Consider the following 15,909-nt stretch of genomic DNA (forward strand, 5'->3'; position numbering starts at 1 on the left):
GGAGAGGTGGGGCAGGGACTGGGAAGAAGGGAAACTGTGGTCAGGGTGGAAAAACAAAAATTAAAAAAATAAGTAAATATTCAAAAGAAGCTTAAAGTTTCATCGGGTCATTGGGAACATAGTAAAAGGGTAAAAGGTTATCCTTGAAAGGAAGTTAGTAGATTATGATCTACTTATCCCTGGTAGTATACTTAGTAGATTAATCCAGTCATAGTTACAGAAATAGTCAATATAGCAATAAGTACAAATGATATACAGACATTTTCTATGATTTCCAAGAGGGAATCTTTGTGCTATGAGAACTTATCATTGTTCCAGAAATTCATACTGCTTTGGTTCTTTCTTTGTTCTGCTTTGGAGGGGAGTAAAGGATCAATGAGGGAAGTTAAGACAGGAATTTGAAGCAGAAGCCATGTAGGAATGCTGCTTGATGGGACCATCATCTTCATGCTTAGTTACCTTTCTCAAATATTTTAAGACCATCTGCTCAGGGAATAAGAGAGTGGGCTGGGTCCTTCTACATTAATTAGCAATCAAGATAACCCCAAACAGATTGGCCCATAGGCCAATCTGGTTTGAGTAACTCTTCAATTGTGAGTCCCTTCTCCAGTGACGCTAGGCTGTGTAAAAGTCAACAGTTGAACTTTAGTGCATTCTATGCCTTGTCACCTTAACACATAAATACATTATTTTTAAATTATAACCAAATTTTTTAAGCTACAATGTTGTATGTGAATATCAACAAAGGAAACAGAGTCCAACTTTTAAAAATTCCCAGTCTTTAAAAATTCCAGCTCTTAAAAGTCCAAAGTCTCTTACCATAGGCTCCTATAAAATTAAAACTCTAATGGAAGGACTATGGCATAAAAGTGATCACAAGAAAAGGGCTCATTTTAAATAATATTTAGTACAAGTAAATAAAAACTTAATGGTCTTTTTAAAAGTAAGAAAAATTAGTAGATGCAAAAAAAAAAAAAACTTTGGTTTTGGTTCATAGCTTTAATCTCAACACTCAGGAGACAGAGGCAGGCAGACTTTCTGTGAGTTCAAGGCAAGTCTGCCCTATAGAGCAAGGCTTCACAAGGAAACCCTGTCTGCGGGTGGAGGGTGCTTTGGAAAGCTGACTGATGAACAGGAAGAAGGGGGTACCAGGAGGACAGGAAGTTATCAGCAATACTCAGATGAAGATTTACCCCTTCTACACTACGTCCTGATTCTACTTTCTCTTGCCAAGTATTGCTGATCTGTGAGAATATGAAGGCAGAAAGGCACATGGGTACCTTTAGCTCAATCCACTTGAGTTTCCAGATATCATGAAAAAGCTGCAACTTTATAGTACCAAAGAACTATTCTACTTTAAGAACTTGAGAAGAAATAAAGTAACCAACATGCCAAGAGCTGAGTTGGGCCCCTGGAAAGCCATGTAGTGATAACCTATCCTAGGGGCTGTCTGCAGGTCACTCTCAGAATTCAAAGGTGGAGATGGTTGAATGCAATGGCAATTTTTAGTCCTGCTTAGTAAGGCGAATATGCTTTAGCCAATAACTTCTGTCCAGGGTCTCACTTTGCAGTTCTTATGATTTTAATTGCAGAGAGCAGAGAGGGAGAAGCAGTGTCAGGGAGCAGAAAAGGCTGCCAGGAAGTAGTGGTATTTCTCCTGATTTCTCTATTGAGATAGCGAATCCCTAAGTGAAGAGCAACATGCACCCATTAGGTATGTCATCACCTTCCGAACTTGTTTCACTGGAGCAACTGAGTCTCACACACAGGCCACGCAGATACACACAGGGTGAGCTAATCTCGATGACAGAATCCGAATTTACCGTGTTGGAATATTATTCAGTCTTTTTTCTGAGCCTTGAGCCATTAGGCCATATTATTTTATTATCCAATTTATTTAGACAGCCTTTGATCGTACTTCCATTGTATTTCTCTTTAATGTTTCCCTTTCCACCCAAGCAGTCTGTCTTCTAAAGCTTCAGTGGCCCACAATTATCCCTGCTTCTCAGTGTGATGCAGTCCTCTCCACTGCCCTCCCAGTGTGCCAGGTGAGTCATAACTCTGCAGGGATTTTCAGATTTTGAAGGAAGAGGTGATTTCTCACGGAAACGTTAACCGTTACATTGGTTTCATGCATCCTAGGAGCAGTAATCACCTTAGAATCCTGGTCCCAGAAAAAAAAAAAAAAAAAAAAAAAAAAAAGGATGGGGGGTAAGGGGGTGGTTTTCTCCCTGCACTAGCATCAAAATTATTCCCTGCTTTCAGTGTTGCTAAATAAAAATTCCACGGTAAAGGGAAAGGAGGAACAACCTGCCAATACAACCACATAACAAAGTTTCAACAGCAAATAGGAAATCTGCTCTTAATGGTTTTTTTCATTTCATGAAATATTCTGCAGAAACTAATAATTGTCCCTTCCCCCGCTGAAATAGATTTCTTTTCCATAGGTGAGAAAAATAATGAACCAGAAAGTGTTTTGATGTGGTTTCTTCAAGCTGGATCATTTGTACAACATACCAAAGTCTTTGAACATCAAAACCAGAGTCATAAACAAAATGGCCAGCCAAGACACTCAGAAGGAATTCACTATAATCCACTATTCTCACACAGAAGGAGACTTTCAAATTATTCCCAGTTGCTAAGTAACATTTAGAATTGTTAAATAACACTTAGTGGAGAGGTGGGAGCCCTCTAATATTTAGCAATCCTGAGACTTAAATAAATAAATAGTAAAATCTACCCTTTATGCCAAATCTAAAGTACAAGGGCACAACAGGATTAGAACTTTGGTTTGATTTCTCAAACCATGGTGCTAATATTTTTTAATGGTCTTTAAAGACTGTGGTGATACAATCTCATACATATGCAATGTATATGATTCACACCTTGTGGAACTTTTCTACTTCCAACTGTTTGATAGTATCTCTTAAAGCTATCACATCATTGGTTAAGGGGATATAACAAAGACTAGGCACTAAGCTTCCCAGACAACATCCCTGTTGTTACCTAAAACCTTAGCATTCCTCTAAAGGCAACTCTGTATCATAGAAATGTTTACATTTAGCAGCTGAAGCCACATCTGATGTAAATAAAAGACAGAACTGAACATGACTACAGAATAATGTTTTTCTTCATCTGTAAAAACTTGGATAAACTTTCCTCTTAAAGGGACTTTGCAGATAAATTACAGTCAGTTTCAAAGAGCACAATATTCTCACATAGATGTGTTCAGTGAACTGAAATTTTAGAAGGCAATTTTTAAAATAATGATTTAACGTTAAATCCCCTTAGGTTTGTTCCACCTGGTATTTACAGTTTAAAGAATCCAAATTTGCATACTCCCAAGTCAGCACTTTTTTTTTTTCTTTTTCTTTCTTTTTTTTTTTTTTTTTTTTTTTTTTTAATTCACTGAGCCCTGTCTTGTTGCTCCAATGAAAGTAGTACAGCTTTTACCAAATTCTTGTCCCAGCTTTTGCCATCCTTGCCCAGGTTCATACAAACTGTAGAGAAGTGACAAACCTGTCCACAGAGGTCATGGCTCCCCAGAAGATGCTCATCCACAGATACACATTTAAAAATAATAAAAGTAAATCTGAAAGAAAGACCAAATATTCAGTCTTTGTTGGCTAGAAAATGGACACCAAGAGGATGGGTTTGAAAACTCAGAGCAGTCCCTGAGGTACCAAACTATGGGAACTGAAACTGAAAAAGATTCTGCTGTGTTGGACACATGTGCAATTCTCCCGGATGCATAGGCCCCAAACGATAGGCCCCAAATGATAGTGTGGACAACAAAGTTCACACTGGACAAACCTAGTTTTATTGTCCACAACTTCTAACTGAAATTTATCATTTCCTAGAATTATGAACATAAGTTACAAACCACTATAGAAGTAATTCCCTCAAATTTTCATCAGTAGCAATCAGAGATATTTTCATAGTGCATTATTATTGTAAATATATATTCCAAGATGTGTGTTCCATTTATGCTTGTTTCTATTTTAAATTGTACTTATTATGGAAAGCATGGTGTAGTGGTTTAATTGATAACATCCTCCATGGGCTCATATATTTGACTGCTTAGTCACCAGTTACTTGAACCATTTGGGAAGGGTTAGAGCCTTGTTGGAGTTAGTGTAGCCCTTTTGGAGAAAACATTAATGGAAGTGTGCTTTGAGGCCTGGTCTCTCTCTCTCTCTCTCTCTCTCTCTCTCTCTCTCTGCTGCCTTCAGATGAAGATGGAAAGCTCTCAGCTACTGCTCCAGTGCCACGCCTGATGACTTCCTGCCATGATGAACACAAACTAACCCTCAAAAACAGAAAGGAAGCTCCTAATTAAATACTTTTTTCTATAAGTTGCCTTATAGTGTCTCATCATAGAAATAGAGCACTAAGAAGCATGGCTATATATTCTAACTTAATATATTATATCTACATAGTGACATAGTGTTATATTCAAGAATGTTTAAATATTTTGATTATTTTTCAATACAGTTTCTTTTGTAATCCTATGTGTTTGATCTTATGTACTTAGAATATTGAATCTGAGGAAACTGGCTTCCAGTGTTACAGAATGAGAAGACCCACTGACTTACACGTCAATAAGATTGGAGAAAGTTATTTTTAAATACAACTTATTCAGGGGCTTACAAGATGGCTCAGAGGCTGTGAGTGCATACTGTTTTTGCAGAGGACCAAGTTCAGTTCCCAGTACCCACATCAAGTGGCTGAGTTGTTACGAATCAAGCTCCAGTGGGTTCAATGTTAGCATTTCTCCTTGTAATCCCAACTACCTATTGCAAAGGATGAATGCCAGAGACTATCGTGGCCTTTCCCTTTTTCTGCCCAATCATCAGAAACAAAATGGAGTCCCGCCCTGGGTGCACTTAAAATATTGGGATCCCAGCGGCTCTCATCTCAACTCTGGAAGTAGTTATTCCATGCCAGGAAAAGCAAGCCAAGAAAGTCGAGGGCTTTGGATTGCCCCTCCCCCAGTGGCTCAGCTTCTAGAGCCAGGTGTCACTAAGAGAAGAGTTTGTCCTTGGCCCATCCCAAAGCCAGACTTACATGTGTAGTCCATTCTAGGACTGACAATGGCTTCAAAGGCTATCAGCACAAAACCAAAGTTATAAAATTAACTGAATGGAACTCTCACATTAAAAAACAGAGTTTACCGTTGTAAACAATGCGTGAGCAAGAGTCCAATGCTTATAATCCCAGCACTTGGAGGCCCAGGCCTGAGACTACATAGCAAAATTCTACATCAAAAGCACAAAAGTAAACACATAAATAATGAATAAAATGTTTTTAAAAATCAACAAGGGCCTTCACAGGAAAGAAATTGGCACACTGGAAGACAAATCAGTGGAAATTTTGAAAGCAGAGAGAAGAAACAGAGCTTTACTGATGTGTTGTAACACTAGGCACATGAATCAATCTGGTCTTTCTGGAAGTACCAGGAAACGGGAGTACATGAAGAAAATAAATTCAAAGAAAGACTGATCATATACTCCCTAAATTCACTAACAATAACAACCTAACCATATACAGAGCTAAAGGAATGCGACACATCTCAAACCCACACACACAAACATGGGAAGATTAATGAAAATCAAAAATAAGGAGAAAACTATCATTTCATCAAGAGAAAAAAATTTATCAGTGAAAGAGTTCTGGCTTGAGATGGCTCTGGACTCAATGCCCTGAAGCAGTTCTGGAACCATCTAGAATTTAAAAATTACCCCAGGAGATGACAGGAACAATGTGGGATTAGAAGGGAAGCCCTGTTTTCAACATACTTTTATCAAAATGCTGACAGAGGGAAGAAATATTTTTTGGTTTCGGTTTTGTTTTGTTGAGATGGGATCTCAACTATGTAGCCTTGGCTGGATTGAAACTTGCTAACTGGATCAGGCTTGTCTCCAGCTCACAGGGCTCTCTCCCTGCTTTTCTTTTCAGGGTGCTGGAATAAAAAGTGTGCACCAACCATGTACAGCCTAAATATAACATTGTTTAAAGATGCTGGCTTAAGCAAAATTAAATAGGTTGTGTTACTATAAGACCTGTTATAACTTTTAAAATATTGTGATATGGTAAGATTTGTGTTCAAAAAATAAGTAAGAACTCATTTGGAAGGTTGTCCACATTCAGATTTAAGGTTAGAACATTTTGGAAAAACGTTGACCTTCTGTTAGTAAAAGCAACCAATACTGGTCCCTGCTGGAATCAACTGCATCTTTGTTTCCTCTGTTTGTTTCAGGTACCACTTCCCCTTGAAGGTATGCTTGGTAGACATTGTTCATATTTTCAAGGGCATCTTAGGGCAAAGGCTATCTAAGTTTTCTGATAATGTTGATTTCCAAGGCCACAAATTCAAGTCGCCCTGAGGGTGACTGTGCCTTAGCCTGTCATTTCTGATTTTGGGTTCGAAGTCTGTTAAAAATCTTTAGACTCTACATTAATGAGTGCAGAAAAGGACAACCACTGCTAACGGGCTTCTGAGCATGGAAAATTCCTTCCCATTCCTACTTGTAGTCTTAGGTACTGGCTTATAATAACAGCCTATGAAATACTGCATGCAGCTTCAAAAAAAAAAAAAAAAAAAACGTAGTCATCATCTGAGAGCTATACATACCATCAAATGCCAAGGCAGATTTATCAGCAGCTGAAGCCTGGCGCACAGCCAGTTCACAGCACAGCCCTGCTCGCTTGCAGCTCACCATCAGAGGGTAGATATTACAGGAGCATGGATGAGAGCCAAATCTAGAGAAGCTGTGGTTCAGCAGCTTCAATGAGTGTGACATCAAGCAAGGAGAACTGCAGGAGCATCAGAAAAACATACAGAGACATCTTCAAGAAGCATAATATTGCCATTGTCTGCCAGGAAAAGCATTCGCAGCACACAGGCCTACATGAGTGTGTCACTCAAAGGTGGAGTGGCTGTTACTCTATGAAAATGCTTACAGCCTCTAGCAGAAAAAACAGGGACTCTTAAACAAATGGAGTACTTCTGAGATGCAAACACGCAAATAGAGATGGATGCTCACTTTGGAAAAGACCTGTGTCTAACCAAATGCTGTGCAATGTAAATTCTCTATATAGAAAACCTGGTTCCTGAAGAGTCTTTGTAGCCATTGATCACTGATCCTCTAACCATTTTCAGCTGGGCAAGCCTGTAAGTCTCTGAGTTAACTTCTCTCCTGCGATCCTGAGTTCTGTCTTGCTGACCTAGTAATTTCATTGCAGAGTTCCTGGTCAGAGAGCTTTGGAAAAATAACTAAACAATTGTGGAGGCAAGAACTGTATTCCTAAGAAGTTACACAGAAGATAGTGAGAACTGAGTGTTGGTCTGTGGACATATTAGCAAAAGGATCCAGGTATATCCTTGCTCTAGAGGCTATTTTACAAGAGGCTCATGCTCTAACTAGAAAAAGTGACAGAAAACTCTAGTGCATTTATAATAGAAAAGTAATTGACAAGTGAACACATACCTCAGCAAAAATACCATCATCCTAGAGAATTGGAAGTAAAACTCAGAAATTAATATTTTTAAATCTTGAGCCAAAATAGGCATTTGTAGGTCCATAGGTAATGGACAACCAGTAGACAACTAAGCACAAGAGCTGTACAAAATCAGAAGGCTGAACTGGGGACATAGTACAGAAAATGGAACATGAGGAACTGAGTTCTTTCCCAAGCACCCACATGACCCCAGCACTCCTCAGAATTGTAGTTTTATGTCCTAGAGGAGCAAGAGTTAGTTTTCAAAGGATTCCAATAAGTCTTACAATTAGAAAATGACAAATGAAGAGTCTTAGCCAGAGAGGAGAAGCAAACATATACCAAGTACAGTTTCTACTAAAAACAAAAGCAGACTCCAAAGCTAACCACCCTGGTGTAGACAGACCTCCACTGCACTCAGAAATACAGGTGAGCTCAACAATGTATAGAAGAAAACAGCACAACACAGACGAGGAACCTCTTGGAAAGAACAGTTTCCAGCCCTTCTGCATTTCCCCAAAGCTCTCTGTATTTAATGTGCTGCATGCCCCTTTGAGGCAAAACCAAGATTTTTTTTTAATCATAGAAAAAGGAAATTTTCAAAAATTAGAATAATTTTTTTCTGATAATTGTGAAGCCCTGGAGAATGGATGCTAGATCTTAAGTTTTCATTTTATCCTCAGAGCCAGGACTTGGCACAAGGAAAGTTTGACAAAATGAATGAATGACAACTTGAATCTTCTCAACTGGACTCTAAACCATTCACTTTAATAAGTAGAGATCCTGTAACTAACTCATCGGACCAAATGCTTTTTGGATAACATTTAAATATACAAAATTAATTTACAGAAATTTCACTTCATTCTTGTTGACATTCATACTCAATTCAGACTCTACTTGAATCTGTCAGGTACCTGATGCAGCTATCATAAAAACGCCAGTTGTCACACTTGCGCAGGTATTTCTGGGCCTTATGTTTTATGATTCAGTCATTGAGAAGAAACATTTAGATAGTTGACCCACGGTAAATTTAACAAGAGCCCGACACGCATCAGCAGTATCACACGCAGATGAAATTGCTGCTGACTGGATGACAGGACAGCCGGAGCCTGGAGGGCCTTTACCATGAATGAGAATGACAGCGCTTCACACAGACCTGATGCAAATTCCTTGACAGGTTATATAGTCACACACAAAGGCTCCTGCTGCTGTCATACATCATCACTTTTTAAATGTGTCAAACCTCCACTAGACTGCATAATTAAAAAAAAAACTGGAGAAAATTGTAGTTGTGATTACAACATTAAAAATTGTTTCAATTCTAAATCCAAATCATGATCTAAGAAAAAGAAAGAAATAGTGACCCCCTATTTCCCCCATGTCTTAAATGCCTAGACTTTAAGAAATGTTTGGATTGTTTTATTAGTAGATAAGTTATTTTAAACTTTTTTTAATTATTTAATATTTTTTTACAGGGGACACCGCTGGATTGAGAGTGAGATTTTCAATGTTGCCAGGAAGTGCTGGTAGGTCCAGGCTTTCCTTGAGCTGAGATCTTATACACTCTTCTGACCTGGCTGCCATCTCATATACCAACTAGACCCCTGTGTAGGACTCCCTAGCCACACTTCCTTAACACTATGCTCTGTTTGCCAAACAGATGGGACCCTTGCCTATTGGCAGACACTATAGAAGCTATCACCTACTGAGCATCTCTGTGAGCCAGTCCCCACAGTGGAGACTTTTAGACATTATCTCTAATCCTCACTATCCACATGAACTAGGAATATAATCCTAAGCACATTCCCTTGACATCTGTAGCTTCAATTTTCTCATTCATAAAATAGAGTTAATTATAGAGTGAAGAAATTGTCAGCCTGCACACCAGCTCTGTCATCTGTATCAGAAAAAAGCAGCAGCTGGTTGAAGTATGTATGTCAAGGCATAGGGTTTGTGGAATATTACTCATGTCTTATATGAGAACATATAAACATGTTGTAGGAAATAATAGAAGTCTTAGACAACTTTTCTTGGGATAACAATCACTATACAAATGGAAATAGATTCAATTCTACTGTGACTTTATTAAGGCTCAGAAAGCTTCCAAAAGATTTCTTCACTCAAATTCTCTGCTCTCTCTAGAAAGCTAGAACCTATAGACACTATAACTAGTGCTGGAGAAAGCTGAACCAAAAAAAAAAAAATCAGCCATAATGTCCCAGTAGCAAACTCTTGTACCACCCTCAAATTTCCCACTGCAAACATTAGCGTTTATCATTATCTCAGCAGTGGGTCCTCAGATAGTTAAAATCTTCCACTTTCTGGCAGAGAGCTGAAAGCAAGCTTCTAGAGCTACATTTAATGTCATATGGAGCTGTTTGATCAGGTTTTCTCTGCTACTTCATTACTTTTCAATGCAATTAAAAGGAGAAAGTAACCCCAAACTTTAGACAACCCTAAAGCATGACAGCAACCCAACATAATAAAAGCCCACTCCTTAAGATAGAAAATAGGGAATATGAATTAGCTTTTAAATGTAAATCATCTCTGATGAAAGTAGACAGGGACCCAGCTGTGTGGAGTGTCTCCTTACTCAAAGGCGCTGGAGTGGGCTTCCTAGCTAGCTGACATATGAGCATCACTGTATTGGATGGCTGAGGTCCCCAGTCAGCTGAACTGAAGCCTGTAAGCTATATTCAATGTCCTCTCTTTTCTCTCCCAGGATCCCTTGCTTCCCCTATTTCCTGAGAATTACATACCTGTCACCTTACCAGCTTCACCTCCATGGCTTCCTAGCTAAGGTTGTTTTGGATTCTTCTTATATTCCAGCCCTCTCTCGGCATACAAATGCCACAACAGACAATGCTGCAAAATTTTATGACTTTAGCATCATCACTTTATACTTTTTCATGCCAATACTGCTATTATTTTAAGGTCTATAATTTAAAAAGGTCACTGAGGAATTCATAAAAGCCACATTATAATACTAATCATAATCATCTCCAGAAGATTAAGAAAATGCATAAAAAGGCAGAAGCAATGAATAAATATGTGTTTGGGGAATGAGAATTAAGCATGCCTTAAATATAGATTGAAATTCAAATACCTAAAGACCCAGTCAGATAATTCAATGAGTAAATCAGTTGGGAGAATTTGTCTACATCTCTACAGAAAGAGACAATATGAACTGTGTTGTCATACATTCCTGACTTTTTAAAATGCAAATCTGGAATTCATTTTAAAAATAATCTATATTTATTTGCATTGGTGGTTTGCCTGCATATATAAGTGTGTGAGGGTTTGAGATCTTAGAGTTACAGACAGTTACTAGCTGCCACTGGGACCTGGGAATTGAACCCAGGTCCTCTAGAAAAGCAGCCAGTGTGCTCTTAACTGCTGAGCCAGCTTTCTAGACCCAAAATCCTGACTTTTATATGACATCCCATGAAGTTTTGATCTAGAAATAATCAAATTCTATACCTGTAAGTGCCAGTCATTCTCCCTTTAAGTTATACACCCAGCTTTCAAAAGTCAGGTTCCTTGAACCTCAATCAATCTCTTCCTGATGAATGTCATAATCAACTAATGGATAATTGAACTTTAACTACTGGCTAGTGTAGAAACTCATTCTGGTCTCTACCCTGACATCCTGACCAAAGCATCCCTTTCAGAATAAACAGGCACTTGACATTTTTGTCAAAGCCAGTTCTGTTTTTCCAAATCTCAGTTCCTAGAAGCCATAGGTCTAATTGTTTTGAGTTTTTTTTTCCACTATCAACCCAATGATAGCTAAGGAAGTGGCCATGATGCCATTTCTGAGCCATGCAAAGAAATGTACATTTTGAGAAAATACATGTCATGCAGAGGGTTTATTTTATTAATATAGCTGGATGTTATTTCCATTGCTCTGTGAAACATAATCTTTATACTCTAAGTGTGGGGCCCAACAGTGTTATGCTAGGGATATAAGCTACTGAATGCTTTCTGGTTAAAAATATCTTAACTTTACATCATTTTCTTTTCTACTTCCTGTGCAGTCATCGGGAATGCCCTCCCCAGTATGGGTAAATCATCCTTTGTATGTCTGTTGCTTAGTCATGTGATTCATGTGGTTTTAGACTCCTTGGGTAAGAAATCACTTAAAGTGCTGTGAACTGGTGACTGTAACATGGAAATACAACATGGGAATTCTGGATGCTGCTTTGATTACTTGGGTCTCTGATTAATCACTCACATAAATAAATAGATAGGAAATTACTTTAAACCAAGGCAACAGTAAAATCCTTTTGAGCACCTGATGAAGAACAGTAAATTATATCCTCCGAAGCTAGCCATTCTTTAGAACCAATGCCTCCAAGTTTGGAAGTGCTTTTGCTTTTGTCTTGTTTTGTTTTTAAGAAATGAGATGTCATTGGTAAGGATAAGGTTTTTTTTTTTTTTTAAATCAATTGGAAAAAGAAAAAAAGCTAAATGGAATCTTTAAAGGAACTTCTAACGCTGAGATGATTCATTTGTATTCCAATATTTCTATGACAAGTCAGAACAATTATAGACTTTGGAATAAATCAGATACTGGTTCCAATCTATCTCTTAACAGTCCTTGAGCAATGTCCACTAATGACTGCAATCCTCAATATCTTCATGCATAAATGTGAGTCAAAATATCTACCTCCCAGAATTCTTATAAAAACTAAATGAGCTGAAACACAAAGCAAGCTTAAAAGCAATTTTATATCACTATTTATGTATTGCTAGGTGCCTCCATGAAATAAATGAAACTAGAAAATGAGATTCTTTTAAATAAGAAAAATGAAGTTCACATAGTTAAGTGAAGTTTACGAATCTAGTAAAACTCATACTACATAAACACTGACTAACTTTTCATCTATAGTACATCTGCCATGTGTTTCATTCATGGTACATCTGCCATGTATCCAACAGTATTGGGAAATTCTAGACATTCACCACGTGAGGCCTAAGTCAAAGCAGCCTTAGTAAAAGCCAGGGGATGTCAGGAGACAGGAGTGGTCAGCAAGTTCAGGTCCTAAGGACCTTAGCAGAGACAACTACTCCTCGCCAAACACTTCCAAGTGTCTTCATCTATACAGAGTTTCCAGGCAGATAAAGTGCACCCTTGGCATCTGGAGGTCAAGATGAGGATGCTGGGGGCCTTTGATCTTCAACCAACCAACAGGAAGCTCAGCTGGTGTTACTTTCCTCACATGGGGAAAACCAAGTGTGTAGCACATGGACAATTCAATTTCATTCCTGTAATAGCTAGATCAAGCATCTGTTAAGTCAACCAGGCTCTGTGTTTCTCACAGATGTGCATTTAAGGAAAACTTGGCAATGGTTAAGTTTTGACAGTGCTACAATTCTTTGGGGATTAGCTGTCCAAGGGGAAGCAGAGAAAGCATGACACTCCCTAAATGGATAATGGCTGGCTGTCAGATCTGCCTTCAGAGCATACACTGAGGAGTATCATGGATGGAGCAGTGACGTTCCTACTCAGGGAGGAAGGTCCAAATGACAAGAAATTCATTTGTATCTGGCCAAATCTTTCGACTGTAAAGAATTCAAGTTAACTCAGGGGGAAAACATCAGACATAAAAAGATTGTTAATATATGTAAGCAGAAATTGAAAATGGCCCATAGTTGGCTCCTATCTCCTGTCCCCATCTAGAGCACCATTGGAGCTCTGATACACCCCCACCCATCCCCACCGCGAGCCTGCACCCACTACCCTGTGCCCTACCCTACCCACAGTCCTGCCACTCTGGTTAGGCACTGGGACAGAGGATGGAGCCAACAGTCCACCCTACTTCGGAGGCTTCTCTGAGCAACACTGAACAAAGGAGACCTGCCTATCCACGAGGGACCACCCGTAATTTCCACCTGCTTGGTCTCTGACCCCACCTCCAGTCCTCTGCTGGAGTCCCGGGCCCCTCCCACAGATCCGCCTATCTCTGCAGGACCACTGTGAGTTCCTGCTGGCATCTTCTACTGGATCCTCATCTTGAGCACATCCCTGGGTCCCTGTCTGTGGAGAGACCTCATAGAGAGCTTGGACCACACAGAGATACAGATATTGAATCTCTGACCCACATAAGCCCACTGGGGAAGTACCATAGAGAGAGAGGGAGAACCCACCAACACCTACTGGAAGAAGCTATGGGAAGAAGGCAATACAAGAAAACACCTAACAACAGAAAGACAAGCAAGACATCACCAGAATCTAGGGGAATCTACACCAACGAGAACATAACACAACAACAAAGCAGAGGAAGCAGAAGGGAACGACTTAAAAATTACCATCATAAAAATGATAGAGGCCCTCAAAGAAGATGTGAGAAAATCCCTTAAAGAAATGGAGGAAAAAACAAACAAAAAAAGTGGAAGAAATGGACAAGACCAAACTGCAGCCCACAGACTGGGAAAAGATTTTTCACCAATCCTATATCCGACAAAGGGCAGATCTCCAAAATATACAAAGAACTCAAGAAACTAGTCAACAAAACACCAAATAACCCTATTAAAAATGGGGTACACAACTGAAGAAAGAATTCTCAATAGAGGAAATCAAAAAGGCTGAAAGACACTTAAGAAAGTGCTCCACATCCTTAGTTATTAGGGAAATGCAAATCAAAACAACTTTGAGATACCATCTTACCCCTGCCAGAATGGCTAAAATTAGAAACACCAATGATGACTCATGTTGGAGAGGATGTGGAGAAAGGGGAACACTCCTCCACTGCTGGTGGCAGTGCAAACTCATAGAGCCATTTTGGAGATCAGTATGGCGGTTCCTCAGGAAAATGGGAATTAGTTTACCACAGGACCCAGCAATCCCCCTCTTAGGCATATACCCAAAGGATTCGCATCCATGCAACAGAGACATCTGTTCAACTATGTTCATAGCATCACTATTTGTAATAGCAAGAACCTGGAAGCAACCTAGATGCTCCTCAGTTGAAGAATGATTAATGAAGATGTGGCACATCTACAAATGGAATACTACTCTGCAGAAAAAAATAATGGTATCTTGAAATCCACAGGCAAGTAGATGGCACTTGAAGAAACCATCCTGAATGAGGTAACCCAGTCACAAAAAGAGGAACACAGTATGTACTCACTCATGTATGGATTTTAGACAGAGAAAATGATCACCAGCCTATAATTTACACCACCAGAGGAACTAGGATACAAGGTGTATTCTAAGAGATTCATAAAAACTCCCTCACAGAACTGGTAAGGGACAAGTCCCCTAGAGCTCAGGTGAAGTGTGAGGGGGCAGCGAATGGAGAGAGAAGTAGGAGAATACGAGGGGGAGGAAAGGAAAACATGTGCAACCAGGAAGACTGAGCCTTGTTAGGAATAGAAGACAGGAAAGAGAGACAGAAACAGAGACACACTCACACACACACACAGAGAGAGAGAGAGAGAGAGAGAGAGAGAGAGAGAGAGAGAGAGAGAGAGAACATAAAAGAGGGAGCCAATATTGGTTTGAAGATAAAATTGAACACAAAGAAAGGTCTAGAGAACTACAAGACTGCTCCCAACTAACAATTTGAGCTTCCGTGGAAAGGCTACCATAAATGCCCTTCCCGGAGAGTGTAATCAACAACTAACTTATCCATGGAGCCCTCAACTAATTCCTGTTGGAAACAGGAGCAAACACCCATTCATAAACACTGAGTCGAAGTAGAACTCAGATGCAGAGGGAGAGGACAAGACCAGGCAGCAGAAACACATAGAGACAGCTTACCTGAACAAGGAGGAGCTAACGGCCCACCAGACTGATAGCTGGGAAGCCAGCATGGGACTGACTCAGGCCCCCCTGAATATGGGTCTCAGCCAGAAGGACTGAGCAGTCTAAGGGACCTCAGACAGTGGAGCCAGGATGTATCCCTGGTGCACAAAAGGACTTTACGAACATATCCCCCATGGAGGGATAACTGCCTTAATCTAGAGACAAGAGAGAAGCCCTAATCCCTACTTCACATGACCTGTCAGACCTACATGACCCCTACTGGATGGCACTCCCCTACATATGGAATTGGGTGGGGGAGATGGGAGGGGAGGGTGGTTAGGGTGCATGTGGGAGGGCAGAGAGGGTAAAAGTAAGGGAAGGAGGGAGGGATGGAGGGAGGGAAGGAGGGAGAGGGAACTGGGATGGACATGTAAAATAATAAATTAATTTTTTAAAAAAATGCTTTGACTCCAAAATTTAAGTTCAAGGACAAGTTACTGGAGAAAAGGATTTCTATTTTTGTTTCAACAGAAAATGAAAAGATGTGGATTCCTTCCAGACTAATGTGGTTTGATCAAGCCAGACCACCTGAAACAGAGTACCAGGTGATCCTACATTCAAAACAGCTGGACAAAGCAGCCTTACAGACTATAGCCAGG

The sequence above is a fragment of the Phodopus roborovskii genome, unplaced genomic scaffold (assembly GCF_943737965.1).
Source record: "Phodopus roborovskii unplaced genomic scaffold, PHOROB, whole genome shotgun sequence".
Taxonomy (NCBI): Eukaryota; Metazoa; Chordata; class Mammalia; order Rodentia; family Cricetidae; genus Phodopus; species Phodopus roborovskii.